The 16855-nt window shown below is 49.5% G+C and overlaps 1 protein-coding gene across 5 annotated transcripts in view; it reads left to right on the forward strand.

Annotated features, from left to right (window-relative positions):
* The window catches only part of LOC128828881 (excitatory amino acid transporter 4-like), a 119049-nt gene that overhangs the window by 23641 nt on the left and 78553 nt on the right, over window positions 1–16855 (forward strand). For 4 of the 5 annotated variants that reach the window (XM_054013901.1, XM_054013900.1, XM_054013899.1 and 1 more), the window contains exon 2: window positions 12305–12480. The gene's annotated coding sequence lies outside the window, so the exon portion shown is untranslated. Of the gene's footprint in view, window positions 1–12304; window positions 12481–16700; window positions 16829–16855 lie in introns of all 5 variants that reach the window. The other variant, XM_054013902.1, reaches the window with a different exon arrangement.

Consider the following 16855-nt stretch of genomic DNA (forward strand, 5'->3'; position numbering starts at 1 on the left):
GTTTGGTCTTTTCCACTGCTGATTGTACCCTATTTCCTGGGCACTTCTGTATAAGTCAGATCCCCCCCCCCCCCAACTGTGTCTGTGTCACCCATTTGGTCTGTCCTCAGTCTCTCCACAGCAGGATGATGAGGCCATCCGACCTAGAGCACACAGTAGAGGTGCTGCTCTGTGTGGAGGCCTTCTGGGTGTTCTCCTCCCCGCCCAGGCACTGTGGGATAGCTGCCTGGGTTTGCCCAGTTGACACTGATACACTCAGGCAATGTGGTAGCTGCACAAACATTGCTTTGTTGTTCACACATGGCCAGGTGGTGAACAAAGCTGCTATGTGGCCATAACTCTATTGTGTTTGTTGTTACTGGTGAGATGAGCGTGTTACGAGCTGGCTTTCCTGGTAGCGTAAATCAGACCTCAGGACATGGCCAAACCCAGAACCTTTGACCCAAATGAAATCCCAAACCTTGGTGGGTTGGATACGATGGAGCCTGGATCTTTCTTGGCAAATCTGGGGCTTCAGGGACAGTTTCCCGAGTAGGGGGTTTCCCTGCCCAGCCCCTCTTATGGAAGATGACAAACTAGCTTCTGATCTGTTGTACCCCAAATGCCTAGACTCCAGATTCTAGTCACTCTGGTCCTGTTGGGGCAGAGGAGGACACGCTGAGCCCAGGCTTGCCCACGAGGCTCTAAACAGTCACATGGACTTAGAGCAGCTCTGAATGGTGATGGCTGTGTGCTGTCAAGAGGAGCAGCTCAAACTGGCTCCTAGCTCATTAGAGAAACTGAGCCAAAGGGGAGGTCTGTTCGCAGCACTAGTGCTATCAGGCCACCTCCGCTGTGAGCTCTCTGATCTACATTCAATGATTGCTCCTGACCTAGAAGAAGTTAGAAGCAACCCCATAGGAAACTCACAGCTCATGCCCTGGAGCTCTCGGGACACCAGTAGGCAGCCATGCTAGGGAGCCAGGTGTGTGTCAGACTCAGAATCTGCCCAGCCAGCTGGAAAATTGCACTGCTTTTCTCAGAGTGAGCTTGCATTGGGCTGGAAGTGCTTGGGAAGGGGACCTTGAGAACAGCCCAGGCGCTGCCCCAGCCCTGTAAATTGTCACATGTGCCCACTGACTCACTCCCAACCATGCGGCCTGTCTCTCTTTGGCATAGACTGACACAGAGAAAGGAGTCCTCTGCTAACAGCGCTAACTTCCCCTCCACCGTCCCCATCCCTCCAGTGACTCACCAGGGTGAGCAGGGGTGTACAGGCTCCATAGCTCATTCGGTCCGTGCCCTTTCTATTGAGGTGTTTGTGAGTTGACATCTGTCCCACTAGGAACTGGACTGAGACCCACTCACTCATTTCAAATTGGTCCCCAAAGAGCTCCCCGATGGCAGCAGTGATCCCGAACGTGGGGTGGATTGGAGCTGGATTCTGTGTCTTCATTCCAGACCAATGAGCTCACACCACATCCCTGAGAACAGAGCAGCCAAGTGACAGTGAAGAAGATGTTAATGTGGAAGCAGCCACCACGGCAAGGCATGGAGGAGCAGCCATGTCAGGTGGAGCTGCCCAGCCGCAGTGTGTGGAAGGCTGCCAAGTTACATTTAAATTGGTTGTTCAAAACGTGCATGAAGAGTTAAAGCTCTCCCAGCCTGTCTCATCCCCACTCAGCCCTTGGATGGTTATGGGGGTGAATCCCAGGGCATGCAGGGTACACAAACTGCAATGGGTAAACACCAGGATGATGCTAATGTCTTGAATTCCAGGTTTCAGACATGGAGACTCCCCCAGCACTTAGGCTCAGGGCAGGGCTGGGTCTGAGACTTCTCATATTCCTAATGTCCCATCTCCAGCCCACTGACTCCTGCCAAGATGGAAGAGCTAATCGAAGAGGGCACAGATGCATGGCATGGAGTGGGGCTGATTCCTGGGGATGCATGAGGAAAGGGGAGCAGATCTGTGGTTTGGTACATGTGCCATGGAAATCCCAGTTGTGTTGAGACCAGGTGGCTAATGAGACTTCGAGTGTGAAAAACCTAGCCCAGATGGATGAACCTGTCACCACTGACCCTTCCTTGTCTCTTCAAATGCACCCACCTTTCAGGTCTCTAGCCTCAAGCCAGCACTTGTCTGGGGGTGGGATCACGCAGTTCTTCCCCGCTGCTAACCATGATTTCATCAGCAGGCCTAGGTTCAGCCCTTGTATTTCAGTTCCTCTGGAGCAATGACAGTGGTAGGCAATGACCAGACAGCCTCCTTAAAGCAGAATATTGTTTTACTTAGAATCAAAGTATTTCAGAGAGAACAGATCTTAATACAGTGACCAGCCTATCCATATGCCTGTCTGTCCCTGAGAAAAGAACAGGAGTACTTGTGGCACCTTAGAGACTAACGAATTTATTAGAGCATAAGCTTTCGTGGACTACAGCCCACTTCTTCGGATGCATATAGAGTGAAACATATATTGAGAAGCTATATATACACACATACAGAGAGCATGAACAGGTGGGAGTTGTCTTACCAACTCTGAGAGGCCAATTAAGTAAGAGAAAAAAACTTTTGAAGTGATAATCAAGCTAGCCCAGTACAAGACAGTTTGATAAGAAGTGTGAGAATACTTACAAGGGGAGATAGATTCAATGTTTGTAATGGCTCAGCCATTCCCAGTCCTTATTCAATCCTGAGTTGATTGTATCTAGTTTGCATATCAATTCCAGCTCAGCAGTCTCTCCTTGGAGTCTGTTTTTGAAGTTTTTCTGTTGTTTTTTTCTCTTACTTAATTGGCCTCTCAGAATTGGTAAGACAACTCCCACCTGTTCATGCTCTCTGTATGTGTGTATATATATCTCCTCAATATTTATTCCACTCTATATGCATCCGAAGAAGTGGGCTGTAGTCCACGAAAACTTATGCTCTAATAAATTTGTTAGTCTCTAAGGTGCCACAAGTACTCCTGTTCTTTTTGCGGATACAGACTGACACGGCTGCTACTCTGAAATCTGTCCCTGAGGTTTCCCATTCCCTGGTTGCTGGGGAGACCCCAGCTGCTGTCAGATGCTCCTGCAAACTATCTCATCTCCATATCTCAGGCCTGGTCCACACTAACCCCCCATTTCGAACTAAGATACGCAACTTCAGCTACGTGAATAACGTAGCTGACGTAGCTGAAGTCGAAGTACCTTAGTTCAAACTTACCGCAGGTCCAGATGCGGCAGGCAGGCTCCCCCGTTGATGCCGCGTACTTCTCTCGCCGAGCAGGAGTACTGGCGTCGACGGCGAGCACTTCTGGGATCGATCCCAGAAGATCGATTGCTTACTGCCGGACCCGGAGGTAAGTATAGACCTACCCTCAGTCTATTCTACAAGGAACAGCTCACTCACACTCCACCCCAAGAGTCCTTTTAGCTGGTTAGTGTCCCTTTGATCTCTAGGTTCCCAGCCTTGGCAAACAGCTGTATGACTAATGGCTGGAGCCTTGGAATAGCATCTTCATTACTAATAGTATCAAGGGGTAGCCGTGTTAGTCTGTATCCACAAAAACAACAAAGGAGTCCGGTGGCACCTTAAAGACTAACATTTATTTATAATCTTTCGTGGGTAAAAAACCATCCGAAGAAGTGTTTTTTTACCCACGAAAGCTTATGCCCAAATAAATCTGTTAGTCTTTAAGGTGCCACCGGACTCCTTGTTGTTTTCATGGCTAATAGCTCCACCATTGTCTTGGAATTGCCCCCAAGTGTGTGTTGAGAGGTGCTTATCTAGGGGCACTGTATTGCTTTTCTGCTCCGTTTTTCCTACTGGCGAGACAAATTCATTTAGGAAAGTCTAATAGCCAAATACAGCTATGCAGTAATCTCTCTGATCAAGTCATATACGATATTCATACAGTAACACTGCACTTCTGTTTATCCAAATGGCCTGCGAGACATCCAAAACTTTTGGCTAACTGGTTATTTGGATAAAGGAAGTGCTATTTTAAGAACATAAGAATGGCCATTCTGGGGCAGACCAAAGAGCCGTCTAACCCAATATCCTGTCTTCTGACAGTGGCCAGTTCCAGATGCTTGAGAGGGAATGAACAAAACAGGGCAATTATTGAGTGATCCATTGCCCTGTTGTCCAGTCAAAGCACCTGACAGTCAGAGGTTTAGGAACACCCAAAGCATGGGGTTGTGCTCCGACCATCTTGGCTAATAGCCATTGATGGACATATCCTTCACGACCATATCTAGTTCTTTTATAACCCAGTTATACTTTTGGCCTTCACAACATCCACTGGCAATGAGTTCCACAGGCAGACTGTGCATTGTGTGGAGAAGTACTTCCTTATGTTTGTTTGTTTTAAACCTGCTGCCTATTAATTTCATTGGGTGATCCCTGGTTCTTGTGGTATGTGAAGGGGTAAACAACACTTCTGAATTCTGCTTCCAGTTTTCTCCAAATGTGTTTCTTTGTGGCTTGATTTTTTTCAATATCAAGAGAGCTCATATTGGCCACCAGTGCCTGTGTGATATTCACCATTGCTACAACAGGAAGCTTTGAAAACAAATCAGTGCCGATATAATTGAATAGCCTATCATATGCTATTGTCATCACCTCAATAATAGTTGTGCTTTTCTGTTGGTCTTGTGTAGGCTCAATAACAATGTCTCTGCTGTTACTAGCTCCCTTGGTCTAACAGTTAATAGCTTGCTGTCCATCTCTTCTGCTCTATTCTGTACATTCCTATCTGACCTATCTACTGCTTGACACAATGGCTCTCAGGACTTGGTCTCTTTCACATATTTGGATACTTTGTCACAAAGTATATGGACTTTTTCATACACTGTAGTGGATGATGCTCTTATTCTCCTTATTGATTTGCATGATTCATGGCCATTTCTTCATTACAGCTAGAACGTTCTGCTTGTTTTTTAAGCTGTTGCCATGTTTTCTTGTGTGTGAAGATCTTTCTACAATTTAGGTGATAAAATATGTTAGGTACTTCATTGGTGTCTTTATATTGCATAATGGCAGCACATTTTTTGATCTCTGTGGCTCTTAGAAGATTCTTCCATGATTCTAGGTCTCTTGGTTTGGTCAGGTCTGTGTAAGGAGCCTCCACATCACATATCACACGTGTTTTTAGACCTTTGCTCTGTTTGTGGATGCTTTTTGGGAACCTTTGAATTGGTTTCTATTGTTCATTCAGGAATCACAACTGCATCCCAGTCAAATCTGAAGCAAACGGAGGAAAAAAATAAATCTTATTGTACACAACAACCACCTAAAAGTTGATTTGAAGTGGAAAATAATTGTTAATGTCTGCAGAATCAAAATATTTTTTCACGTGAAGCATGACCCCCCATTCTTGGTTGTCATGGCAACAGTTATGCAAATGAGGCTGTTTAATTTAATTAAAATGTCACTATTTTAATGAGAAAGAAATTACCTAAAACTGGGTGAAGATTTTTAGTCAAAGTATGGTCCATACCCATTTTTGACCCATTACCTACCTTCAGATGTACGGTTTCCATAGAAACAGGCCTAACTCCACCGTTGAGCTACAATGCAGAAAGGTCCACCACATATTTCTGTAATGTGTATGCATGGACCTTTCAAAAAAAGATGCGAATTTGCCCACCCATGTGATACCAAAAAGTTGTCTGGCTGATGGTCTGTCTGTCTCTCTCTTCTCCACCCCCTCCAGAAATTCTATCCTGGACCTCGGAGAAACCTTCCTGGCACCTGTTTTGCCAAAACTGATACATTTCCTGGAAAAGTTTCAGACATCAGCATTTTTCAACAACAAAACATTCACTGAAAAATTCCCAGTCAACTCCCCTGTTGAGTGCCTTCCACATGAGTCCCAAGGCCTTGAATTTGACATAGTGTCCTATGGGGCGCCAGCCTGGAGATCAGATCTGATGTGTTCACGATACCGTGTGTTGCTGAGGAGACACACTGCCACATTCTGCACTAAGTGGAGTTTCTGAGGGCTTGTGGTTGCAGTCCAAGTATGGGGTTTGCTGTAGCCCAGATGGGAAGTGACAAAAGCAGTCCTGCTATTCACTGTGGGAAGGCACCGCACAGCTGGCACCCCGTGAACTGCAGAATCCAGGCCTGCTATTCTCACTAGCAGCTTGGATTAAGGCTAGGTCTACATTGGGGGAGGGGGGATCGATTTCAGATACGCAAATTCAGCTATGCGAATAGCGTAGCTGAATTTGACGTATCTGAGCTGACTTACCCTGCTGTGAGGACGGCGGCAAATCGACTGCCGTGGCTCCCCTGTCGATGGCGCTTAGTCCTACCTGCGCTGGTGGAGTACGCGCGTCGATTCGGGGATCGACTGTCGTGTCCCGATGAGACATGATAATTCGATCCCTGAGAGATTGATTTCTACCTGCCAATCCAGGTGAGTAGTGAAGACAAGCCCTCAGTTTAAAGAAACCAGGCACCTATTTTGTAACTTGAAGGTGTCTTTTATTTTTATAATATAAATGGAGATATCTTATCTCCTAGAACTGGAAGGAACCTTGAAAAGTCATTGAGTCCAGCCCCCTGCCTTCACTAGCAGGACCAAGTACTGATTTTGCCCCAGATTCCTAAGTGGCCCCCTCAAGGATTGAACTCACAACCCTAGTTTAGCAGGCCAATGCTCAAACTACTGAGCTATCCGTCCCCCCCAAGGTCTTGAGATAGACCCAGGCACAAGCCTCAGTAATATCTGAGTCTGAGTATCACAGGGCAAGGCTGGTGCGAGAAAAGACGCTGTAAGTGAAATTTGTCAGACGTCGGTCACTCTCGGCAGGTGGGAGACAGACACAGTCCAGTATTTTTAGTGTGAAGAGGGGAAATAGAGCAGTTTGTAAAGGGCTAAACTGAGATTGAAATTTAACTTGAGCCATGGGTGGTGGCAAAAGACAATTATCCTACGTTAGTTAAATGTTAATTACTAATAATAGTCATATCCAATCTAGTAGATACTGTCAGGTACTGCGTAGTGTACATGTCCCCTCTGCCCCCTGCTGGATAGAGTCAGAACTGCTCTACTGATTCAGACTAACAGGGCTACCCCTCTGATACTTAACTGTTCTACTGTGAGTCATGGGACCTATGAGGCATAACAGCTACAGAAGATCAGTTAGGTCCCCTCATGAGGGTTTTTTGCTTTCGCCTTCCTGGCTTCTGAATTATTTATTCCCAGGCCAGCTGCTGAAGCAAGGAGTCAGCCCTGTGGACTAGACAAGTGGCTCTCAACCTTTCCAGATTACTGTGCCCCTTTCAGGAGTCTGATTTGTCTTGCATACCCCAAGTTTCACCTCATTTAAAAATTACTTGCTTACAAAATCAGACATAAACATTCAAAAGTGTCACAGCACACTGTTACTGAAAAATTGTTTATTTTGTCAGTTACCATATATAATTATAAAATAAGTCAATTGGAATATAAATCTTGTACTTACGTTTCAGTGTATAGTATAAAGAGCAGTATAAACAAGACATTGTATGATATTTTAGTTGGCACTGACTTCGCTGGTGCTTTTTATGTCGCCTGTTGTAAAACTAGGCAAATCTCTAGATGAGTTGATGTACCCCCTGGAAGACCTCTGCGTACCCCCAGGGGTATGTGTACCCCTGGTTGAGAACCACTGGGCTAGAGCACTGATTGTAGCAGAGGTAACAGAGAAAAGAAACAAACTGCTAAGCAAAAGGTGACCTCCCAGCCCCTGGACTGCTTGTCTGGTCTCCTTTCTACTAAGTTTCTGAGGTTTTTTTTTTCCCCCTCACATTTTCCCCTGCTGCCCTCGGGGTGGGTGTGCAGGCTCCTCTAAGAGCCAAGGAGGGGGCTAGTTGGCTCCTGGCACACTCTTCCTGTCGCCTGCACTCTCCTCCCTCAGCAAGAAAGATTGCTCAGTCCCATCCACATATCTCGACACATGCTCAGGAAGCGCAATACAGTTGGGCTGCCCTGCTTTGCACCAAGAGTGTATGTTTTCTGGGCACCTGGTCCGTTTCAGATATCCTGTGAAAGCAGTGTCAGCCACCACAGGCTAGCTGTCCAGCCTGGTTACACAGCGCTGGAGAGCACCCTGGCCAGGTTGCAGGCTGCTCGATCGCATGGCACTTTTTTTGTTTGATGTCAGATCTTGCTGCTTTTGCTCAGTGAGGGGAACTGGCAGCATGGAGGGGAAACTCCTCCCTTCTAGCCACTCACCACAGGTAGAGCAATTCATTCAGGAACAGGCCTTAGGAAAGAAAAGGAAACTGGAGGGTTTACAAAAGTGCAGCCAGGCCTTTCAGGTCTCAATCCCACCTCTACTCTGCAGCATCCATCTAGGCCCTAGGCAGCTCTCCCAGGTACTGAGATACCAGCAGAAGCCTGGTGGCAATTTAGGTTCTGCTGTGTCCATTCTTCGTTCATCAACAAGTCCAGGAATTTCATAGAGTTTAAGGCCAGAAGGGACTGTTAGATCAAGTCTGACCTGTAAAACACAGGCCAGTACATTTCATCCAGACATCACATATTGTGGCCAGTGGTTTTAGTAAAACAAAACATCTCAGTCCGGAGACTGATGTGTCACCATTGCCCAAGTGTCTAGGTGAGACATGCCCACATGATCCCAGCAGGTGTCAGTGTCCCAAGCTGCAGAGAATGGCCTGGGGTTTTTTGCCTATGTGACCTGGGGGAGAATTCCTTCCCTACTTCATGAGTGGCAGTCAGTCTGACCCTGAGCATGTGAGCAAGATAGACAAGCCCAGCACCTAGAGAGAAGTTTCTTTGTACCACCTGAGAGCCAGGCACCACCCCATCCAGTCTCTTGTCTCCAGCTGATGCTTCAGAGGAAGGTGAAAAAAAAGCCTGGAATACATCTGGCCAGTTGTGCCCTGGGGTCTTCCTGAAGCATGAGATTTGATTATAGTCGGTGTCATAATGCGGAGCTGCAAGTGTTGGGAGCAGATTGTAAACAGCTGTAAAGCTCTTTTGTTCCTAACAGCCTCCAGGAACTTTAGCTCTATGGCAGCAAGTGTGGACAATGGGATGACTCCTGAGCTTCCAGAGAGCCTTGTAAATGTAAGCGGGGGAATGGTCACGCTATTGTGGGGAACTTTCCAGGCTTCTGCACTACCCCAGTGAAGGGGGCTAGCAAAAGGATCTGAGTCCTCGCTCCCACTTCTTTTACTCGAGGCCTCCCTGCCCTTGAGGACTCCCCTTCCACTCTCCTGTCTGGCAGAGTCCTCGTAAACCCCGACAAGGCTGGGCCCAGGATTCCTGGGGGGCTCGACCCCCAACCCTGCTGTGGTCACCCATGACGGGCTAGGGTGTCCCCACTCCGGGGTACTCTCATTGCACTGGGCACCTCCCTGACTCACTGATCATTTCATACAATTTAAAGCAAATACAAGTTGTTTAATTAACAGTTAATTTAAAAAAAGAATAAGAAAAACTGGGAAAGGTTAAAGGAAAACACATCACCCCGCTCTGTGGCTGGGAACATCACAACCAGTGTCTCTGGAATGTCAGGGCAGGTCACAGTCTGTTCCTTGTAGGTCCCAGGCTCCTTCTCAGGCCCTGGCTGTGCTGCAGAGGCGCTGCGGGTTGGACACTTGCTCGGGCGGTGGCCACACGCTCTCAGGCTCTAAGTGGCAGGACCCTTTTTCCCAGCGTTGCCCCCACCCTGACAGGGTTACGATCCCCCCCAAGTCTGGCCTGCAGAGCCTCTTGGCTGAGGTGTCTCCCTGCACTGGGCCCACTGCCCAGGGTCCCCCTCGCTCTCCCAGCTGCTCACCGCACCCAGCCCCAGACTGCTCCAGCCCCAGCTCCGGTTCCGGCTCCACTCGACCTCAGCACGGCTGCAGCTGCTGCTCTGCCTCCAGCTCCCTGGGCTGATTCTCTGGCCCCTCTGGTTGCTGCAGCTGTGCTCCCAGGGCAGGTCTGCTCTCTCTGGGCTGTGCTCTGGCTTTGGGGCTGCAGCTCTGCTCCCCAGCTCAGCTCGGGCCCCTGCTCTCTCCTTAGCTCGGCCCCACTCTGTCTGACTCAGGCCATTCCAGTTCACACAGAGGACGGGACCCCCCTGGCCTCCTACTCCCTGATTAGCTGCCCACCCTGTCAATCAGGCTGATCTGGAGCATTGGCCTCTCCCCATTGTTCCTGGGGACTGTTGGTCTCAGGCTCCTGATTTCCCATTGACCCTTCCCCTTTTAGTGCTGGGAGCTAGCAACCAAAACACCCCCACTGAATGTTAGTAAGGGGGCAACAGTCCCCTTACATTAAGGCACCAGGGAACAAAGCCTGGCTTCCTCACCTAGAGGAAAGTTAGGAAATTCAGAGATTAAGAGTGGGGCGGCAGTTCTGGGGAGCTCTTAGAGCTCGGAAATGTCCAGGGTTTTATACAGGTTATACGTATGTTCTGGATGTTGCGCTGGGCCAGTAACATGATGGATGGCTCTGTAGCGAGATGGCTTTAAGAGTTATTCAGAGCTGAAGGACCTGGGCTTGCATCCAGTGTTGCAGTGTCCAGAAGAATTGCTCCCACCCAGAGGAGTAGATTGGTTGTGGTGCTGTCTGCCACTCCCTTGTGCCTCATTCAGGTGATGTTGGCAGCTCTGGGAGCTTGAGAGCCAGCAGCAGGTTTATTTTCATCATGCGAGACCAGATGTGTCTGTTGGGAGGCAATGTGAAGTGTAATCTGGGCGGCTTGTCTCGAGCAGGGAGCTGTGTCCGTGGCACAGGGAGAGAGGAAGAAGGGTGACAGAATCAGCCCTTCAGTACCTCCACCTCAAGAGCACAGAGAGATCAAAGGAGCTTTGTCAGTGAGACTCAGGCCTCTGAGCGGGCAGTGCTGGACAATTGCTCAGGCTTTCTGGAGGCATCCCAGGAGGTGTCTCTGAGGGGCTCTCCTCCTGCTCAGTGTTTACATGAAGCTGCAGGGGGCTGGGAGGTGTCTGCTGCTGGTCAGCTCAGCTTTCCTCCTTCCCATTGAGCACAGATTATAGTCTCAGTAACTCATGGAGATCAGATGCTCCTGGCTGGGTCTCAGCTTGTGTGAGGCAGAGTTGGTGCTTGCTGGCAGGCAAGTGGTGGGAGGCTAGGCCATGGGCATCCAGTGTTTTACCTCCTCCCAGCCAGACGAGTAAAATCGCCCACAGGAGTTCATCTCCCACCTAGGATGTGGGTTTGTAACTACTTAGCTGGGTGTTGAACCCAGAGCGTTAAGCACAAGTCCCTGAACTACAGGAGAACTCCACTGGCATTCAGGCTCTTATCTCCACTTGGGCCAGCTTCTAGAGGGACATGTGATCATGTGCACTCCTGCAGCACACTGCAGACATGGAGCTGCTGCTGCTGCTGACCTTCCAGCCCTGAAACTGGTGTCTGGGAGATACGGCTCTCCCTGTGCCCTGTCGCAGGAGCTGTGATTAGGGTGACCAGAGGTCCCGATTTTATAGGGACAGTCCTGATATTTGGGCCTTTTTCTTATATAGGTTCTATTACCCCCCCACCTCCTGTCCTGATTTTTCACACTTGCTATCTGGTCACCCTAGCTGTGATTGGCTGAGAAGTGCTTTCTCTTGTTCCCTAAACTGTATGCTTGAGGTAGTGCTTTTATCTCTGTGTTTAGAGTGCCCAGCTGCCATGGGAAAGGGAGCTCTAGGAATCTGTGTTTAATAAAGCAGTGATGAAAGCTAACGGGAGCTGTGCCCATTTCCCTGAAGGCAGAGTTTGGCCTACAGCTAAAATGTATTGATGATATATTTCCTTTGCACAAAAATGGATGGCATCTGGCTAGTGACATAGCTGATACACACACTACTGTAGATCCCACACGTTAGGACAAGGGCAGAAAATTCACATTTACAGTCCTTGGGCTAAGCTGTGCAGGTGGATCTGGCCTTTGGAGGTCCTGTTTGCATAGATCAGGCTGATGAGAGAAGAAAATCTGGGATCCTGATCTAATAACTCTCCAACCGATCCGACTGGCTTTCTAATGCAAGGCAGCCTACTAGAAAGCAGCAGAATGAAGAAATGGGGTGGTGGGATGGAAGGTGGTGCCTCCTGGGAATGCCTTGCACTGTTCTTTCCTTGGTGCCTTCACTGTCACTCTTTTCTGCAGCTTGTGTGCGGAGGCAGAGGAACTCACTCCAGCATTGGCAGTGTTAATTGCAGTGTGGAATCCACGCAGCATCTTGGTGACAGGTGCCATGAGTCCCCAGCTCCCCCACAATCAGTTCAGATCCTTGCAGTCTCCTCCTCCATGCTCTCCCTCCCCCGCCCCCCCCCCCCGCCATGTATCTTAGGAATAATACAGACATCCTTTCTCCTTTCAGAGGAGGCTGCTGAGAGTTCTGTGCTAGCGCTGGACCTTCCAAAGAAGAACATTTTGCCTTCTTCCTTTGTGCGGGAGGAACAAAGAAGAAAAGAATAAATGGACTTGCAATAACTCCCAAGAGCACAGGCGTGTTTTCAGACAAGAGTCCTGCTGCCCTTCTGACACCTGCTTCAGGTGAGTTGTTTTGCCCGTGAAAGCTGTGATGTCCCCACGTGCCAGGGGAAAGCTGCAGGGGCCTGGCAGACACCGTGGGGATGTGGGAATGCAGTAATAGAAGGCAAGGGTTTTTCCAGGTGTGTGAGGGAATTTCACTCTCAGTATGCTTTGTAAAGGGGGGCTAACCTGAAGGGCGTGCCTGGGAAAGCACTCTGTCCTGGCCCTGTGGAGAGCTTATGTTACTGGGCTGTATTTTGTGGGGCTAGAGACTGGGGTGAAGCAGATTCCATTAGGGGGTGTCAGTCTGAGGTGGGAGATTATTTCTTTGTAGATGTCTGCCTTCAGGGAACTGGACTCAGACCCTGGATCAGGGCAGACCAATGTTCAGTCATTACAAAGTGGTCTGGATTGGAACCTAGCTCCCTGATCCATCCAGTTCACTTTGGGTTCTCTTCCCAGCTCTGCCACTGCCTCACTGAGTGACCTTGGGCAAGTCTCTTACCCTGTCTGTGCCCCAGCTTCCCTGCTTGTTGGGTAACCATTGCTACCCATGCCGTATGTGTCGGGGAAGGTCTAGGCAGGGATTGCTGTACAGTACTCTCTTAGAGGCAAACAGAAGAGGCGATTTTGTTTGGTGTGGAGAAGAAAACGCAAACAAAGGAAAGGAGACATTTCCTAGACCTTCGCAGACAGGACACCCCTGCTGAGTAGGTTCATGCCCAGCTCAGAGCCAGTTGAGCTCCCCCATCATTATACTTCAGAAAGGGGCTGCTCCAAACATCGCACAGCAGAGACGCTGCTCTTCCCAGTGAGCCTCAAACCTGGCCCCCGGAGCCCCTCAAGACAAGAGTGGGTGGGCAGTGGCTCAGGCACAGCCCAGCAGAGCCCCGCAGCCTCTTTCCTGAGACTCCCAAGGAGGGATGAGTTAGTGCCAAAGTGCAGGAACCATTTGCTGGTCACACCAGTGCCCAGGCAACTGATCAGAGCTCCGAGGGTAACTATCTAGCTAGGACAGTAGCCTTTGCCCCTTCTTTCCTTCTGCCCTCTCCCCGCGGTGCTGGAGAACTCTCCTCCCTTCTGCCCTCTGCCCGCGGTGCTGGAGCATTCCCCTCCTTCTGCCCTCTGCCCCCAATGCTGGAAAACTCCCCTCTCTGCTACCCGCAGTGCTGGAGAACTCCCCTCCCCTCTGCCCGTGGCACTGGAGAACTCCCCTCCCTTCTGCCCTCTGCCCACGGTGCTGGAGAATGCCCTTCCTCTGCCCTCTGCCCCCAACACTGGAAAACTCCCCTCTCTGCTGCCCGCGGCGCTGGAGAACTCCCCTCCCTTCTTCCCTCTGCCCCCCAGCGCTGGAGAACTCCCTTCTGTTCTGCCCTCTGCCCCTGGTTCTGGAGATCTCCCATGTCCCCAGAGCAGTTAACTTCCCTGCCCAGGGAAGCAGCCAAAACACATTCTCTCTGTAACCCCCTGCTCCATGCTGGGGAGTATCTCCCTTTTCCCTTGTCAGTCATTATCTGCCTAATGTATGCTAACCCCACTAGTCTCCTGGGGTCCCATGCTCCCCCTCTCGCACTCCTTTAGGGTGCCTCATTGCTGCTGCCTGGGAGAGGTTTCATGGCTGCCCCCACAGAATATGCTGGTTTTGTGTGGGACACAATAGCAGCGTTTTCTGGAGATGGGAGAATTGGTCTCAAATGTGCTGATTATTCCCAAGGTCTCTGGCTACTTCCTAGCTCCAGAGAAAGCCGAGGCAGAGGGAGCGGAGAGGAGAGGAGTCTGGGAAGGGCTGTGTTTCACTGAGGTGGGCTCAGTGGACTCACTTGGCTCTGGGACCTGTTCCCAGGGCTGAGCTCTTTGGTGGCAAATGAGGCAGGGTGGTGCAGAGGGGGGTTCCTTCCAGCAGGCATGAGAGCACAGCTTTCCCTGCTAGCATCACACACATTAGATTAAAGAATTGCTGCTTCAGGATGTCGAGCTGTTTCTTTCATTGAATCCTACCCGCTCTGAATATCTTGAATGAGTTTTTGCAATCGGTGTTTCAAATTGGGCTGGCTTTGGCAAGTCTTGGGAAGAGGCTGTGTGGTCTGCTAATTCGAGTAATGCCCTGTCTACACTCAGGATTCTCCCCCTGTTGCTCTAGTTCAGGTGCACCCCTACTGGTGTGAGTAATAATGGGAGGATGAGGGTACATTAGCCATCAGGCTTTTAACCATTGTATAGACCTGCTCAGAGCAGTGAGAGGTGGTCTGCTTTGCCCTAGTGCTCCCACCCCAGTACTAGAGCTCACCAGTGCTCAAGCATTGGTGGGAGAATTTGACAAAGTCTGGAGTGCCCACGCTGCCCAAATCACTGGAAAGCCAGGATTCCTGGGTTCTGATTCTGGCATTACTGTCAACTCCCTGGCTGACCTTCCTCGAGATACTTCCTCTCTTGGTGCCTCCTTTCCCCCCTGTACAATGGAAATAATGATACTCACCAGCCCTTGGAAAGTGCTTTGAGATGTAAATGCAAAGTGTTGTCAATCAGCTCCGTATCGTAATCATTCATGGTTTCGTTACAATGAGTGCAACAAGCCCTTCTCACTTTATTCCAGGGTGTCGGTGAGGGGAAAGTCTCTGGGCTTTCCTCTGGCCTATGACATGCCAAAAGATGCAATACAAGCACTTAGTTAAATATGTAACATGTAGGGCAAAGCACTCAGCAATCCACTCTCGCTTTGTGTCCCTGCCTGGCAAGAACGATCAGCCGGGCCAGTTGTGTGTCTGTCCTTTGCTTCCATTTGGACAAGGCCATGGACAGGGATTTATTGGCTGAGGCTCCAAAGGTTTTTATTGATTGATTGAATTGCTGCCCCCTTTTTGCTCATGTTGCTTGGTAGCTGATCCCCTCTCTGCCTGGGACCTCTTTGTCCTTGTGCCACAGCCTTGCTTGGGACTTGGCACGTAAAGTATTGCTGCTGTGGTTGGTATTGGTGATTGTGCAGCACAAAGCCTCCTCCAGCAAGTGCCTCACTGATGAGTTACACACATGGACAAATGGAGTGTGGCATTCAGTGAGTCACCCCAATGAGCTCATCACGGGGAGAAACTGATCCCTCACATTCAAACAGGATGTCTGGTCACCTAGGGAAGGGGCATCATCTTTTAGCCAAACTGGTTCATCTATCAATTGAAACTCTGCTTCTTTCTCACCTTCTGCACCAATCCCCCTATCCTGGTGGCCTGGTCCCCATGACCATCTTCCCCAGGCAGAGAGGAGGGATCCTCACTGCACATTTATAGCTAGAAGCTGGACAGTGAATGTGGATTTGGGCAGCAGTGCACAAAACAGATTGCACAAGATTTGGCTAAAATCTCTCTTCTTCGAGCCATGCCGAGCTCTGCTCAGAACCCATCTTTCTTTCTCTGTATTGTGACAGTGCAGAGAGTCCCCAGCGAGGATCACGGCTCCATTGTGCTGAGCACGGTACCAACACAGGGGAAGAGACAGTCCCTGCCCTGAAGAGACCGCTACAGGAAGCTCTGATAATCCCATTTTACAGATCAGAGACTAAGGCACAGGGGATTATCATTATGGCTAGTGATTTGCCCAAGGTAGTGCAGGAAGCCTAGCAGAGCTGCAAATTGAATCCAATTCTCCTAACTTGTAACCAGTGCCTTATCCTCAAAAGCATCCTTGTTTCTCCAGCAGTGACCCTCCCACCTTGCACTGTGTCAGCAATACCTGACTTGCTCTGCCAAGGCGTTTTAAAATGGAATGTCAAGTTCTGAGTTTGGATTGTGCAAACCCTGCTGACCATCTGCCTCAAGGAGCAGAGTGCACGGGGTCCCCAACAACTCTGCACCCCAGCCAGTGGAGAAACTTGCTTGGTCCTTTTTTAAAGAATCAGGTCCCTGTAAACTCACCTATGAAGATCCGGTTCCTGAGGTTAACACCAACTGCCCCAAAAGCTGCAGGATCTTACAAGGGGCTGCCCAGAGAGATTTTGTTTATTTATCTTTTACCATAGAACTCATAGAATGCACAAGCCTCTGTTGGCAGTGTAGGCCTCACTCAGAGATGTCCTTAGTCAGTCATGTGTTATAGCTGGAGTTATTTTGAGATGATGGGAAATAGGCCAGCTCAGTGAAACCCCAGTTTGTGAAATGGGTTACGTAACAGGCCAGGTCCCTTGCATCATCTGTAAAGCACTTGGCCCTTCAGACCCTTCCAGGCCTGTGAGTGTGTTCATGTATTTATAGTGTTATCCTTGGATCGTGGCTCAGCTCCCACCCCTGGTCTGTGGGGGACCCAGGCCACTCCAAAGCCTGCTCATTGCAACCAGAATTTTGGGTGAGAGAGGAATTGTTGGCCCCTCATGTAACAGCAGGTATGTTGGAGTCTTGCCAGGCATTTC

The sequence above is a fragment of the Malaclemys terrapin genome, chromosome 24 (assembly GCF_027887155.1).
Source record: "Malaclemys terrapin pileata isolate rMalTer1 chromosome 24, rMalTer1.hap1, whole genome shotgun sequence".
NCBI lineage: Eukaryota > Metazoa > Chordata > Testudines > Emydidae > Malaclemys > Malaclemys terrapin.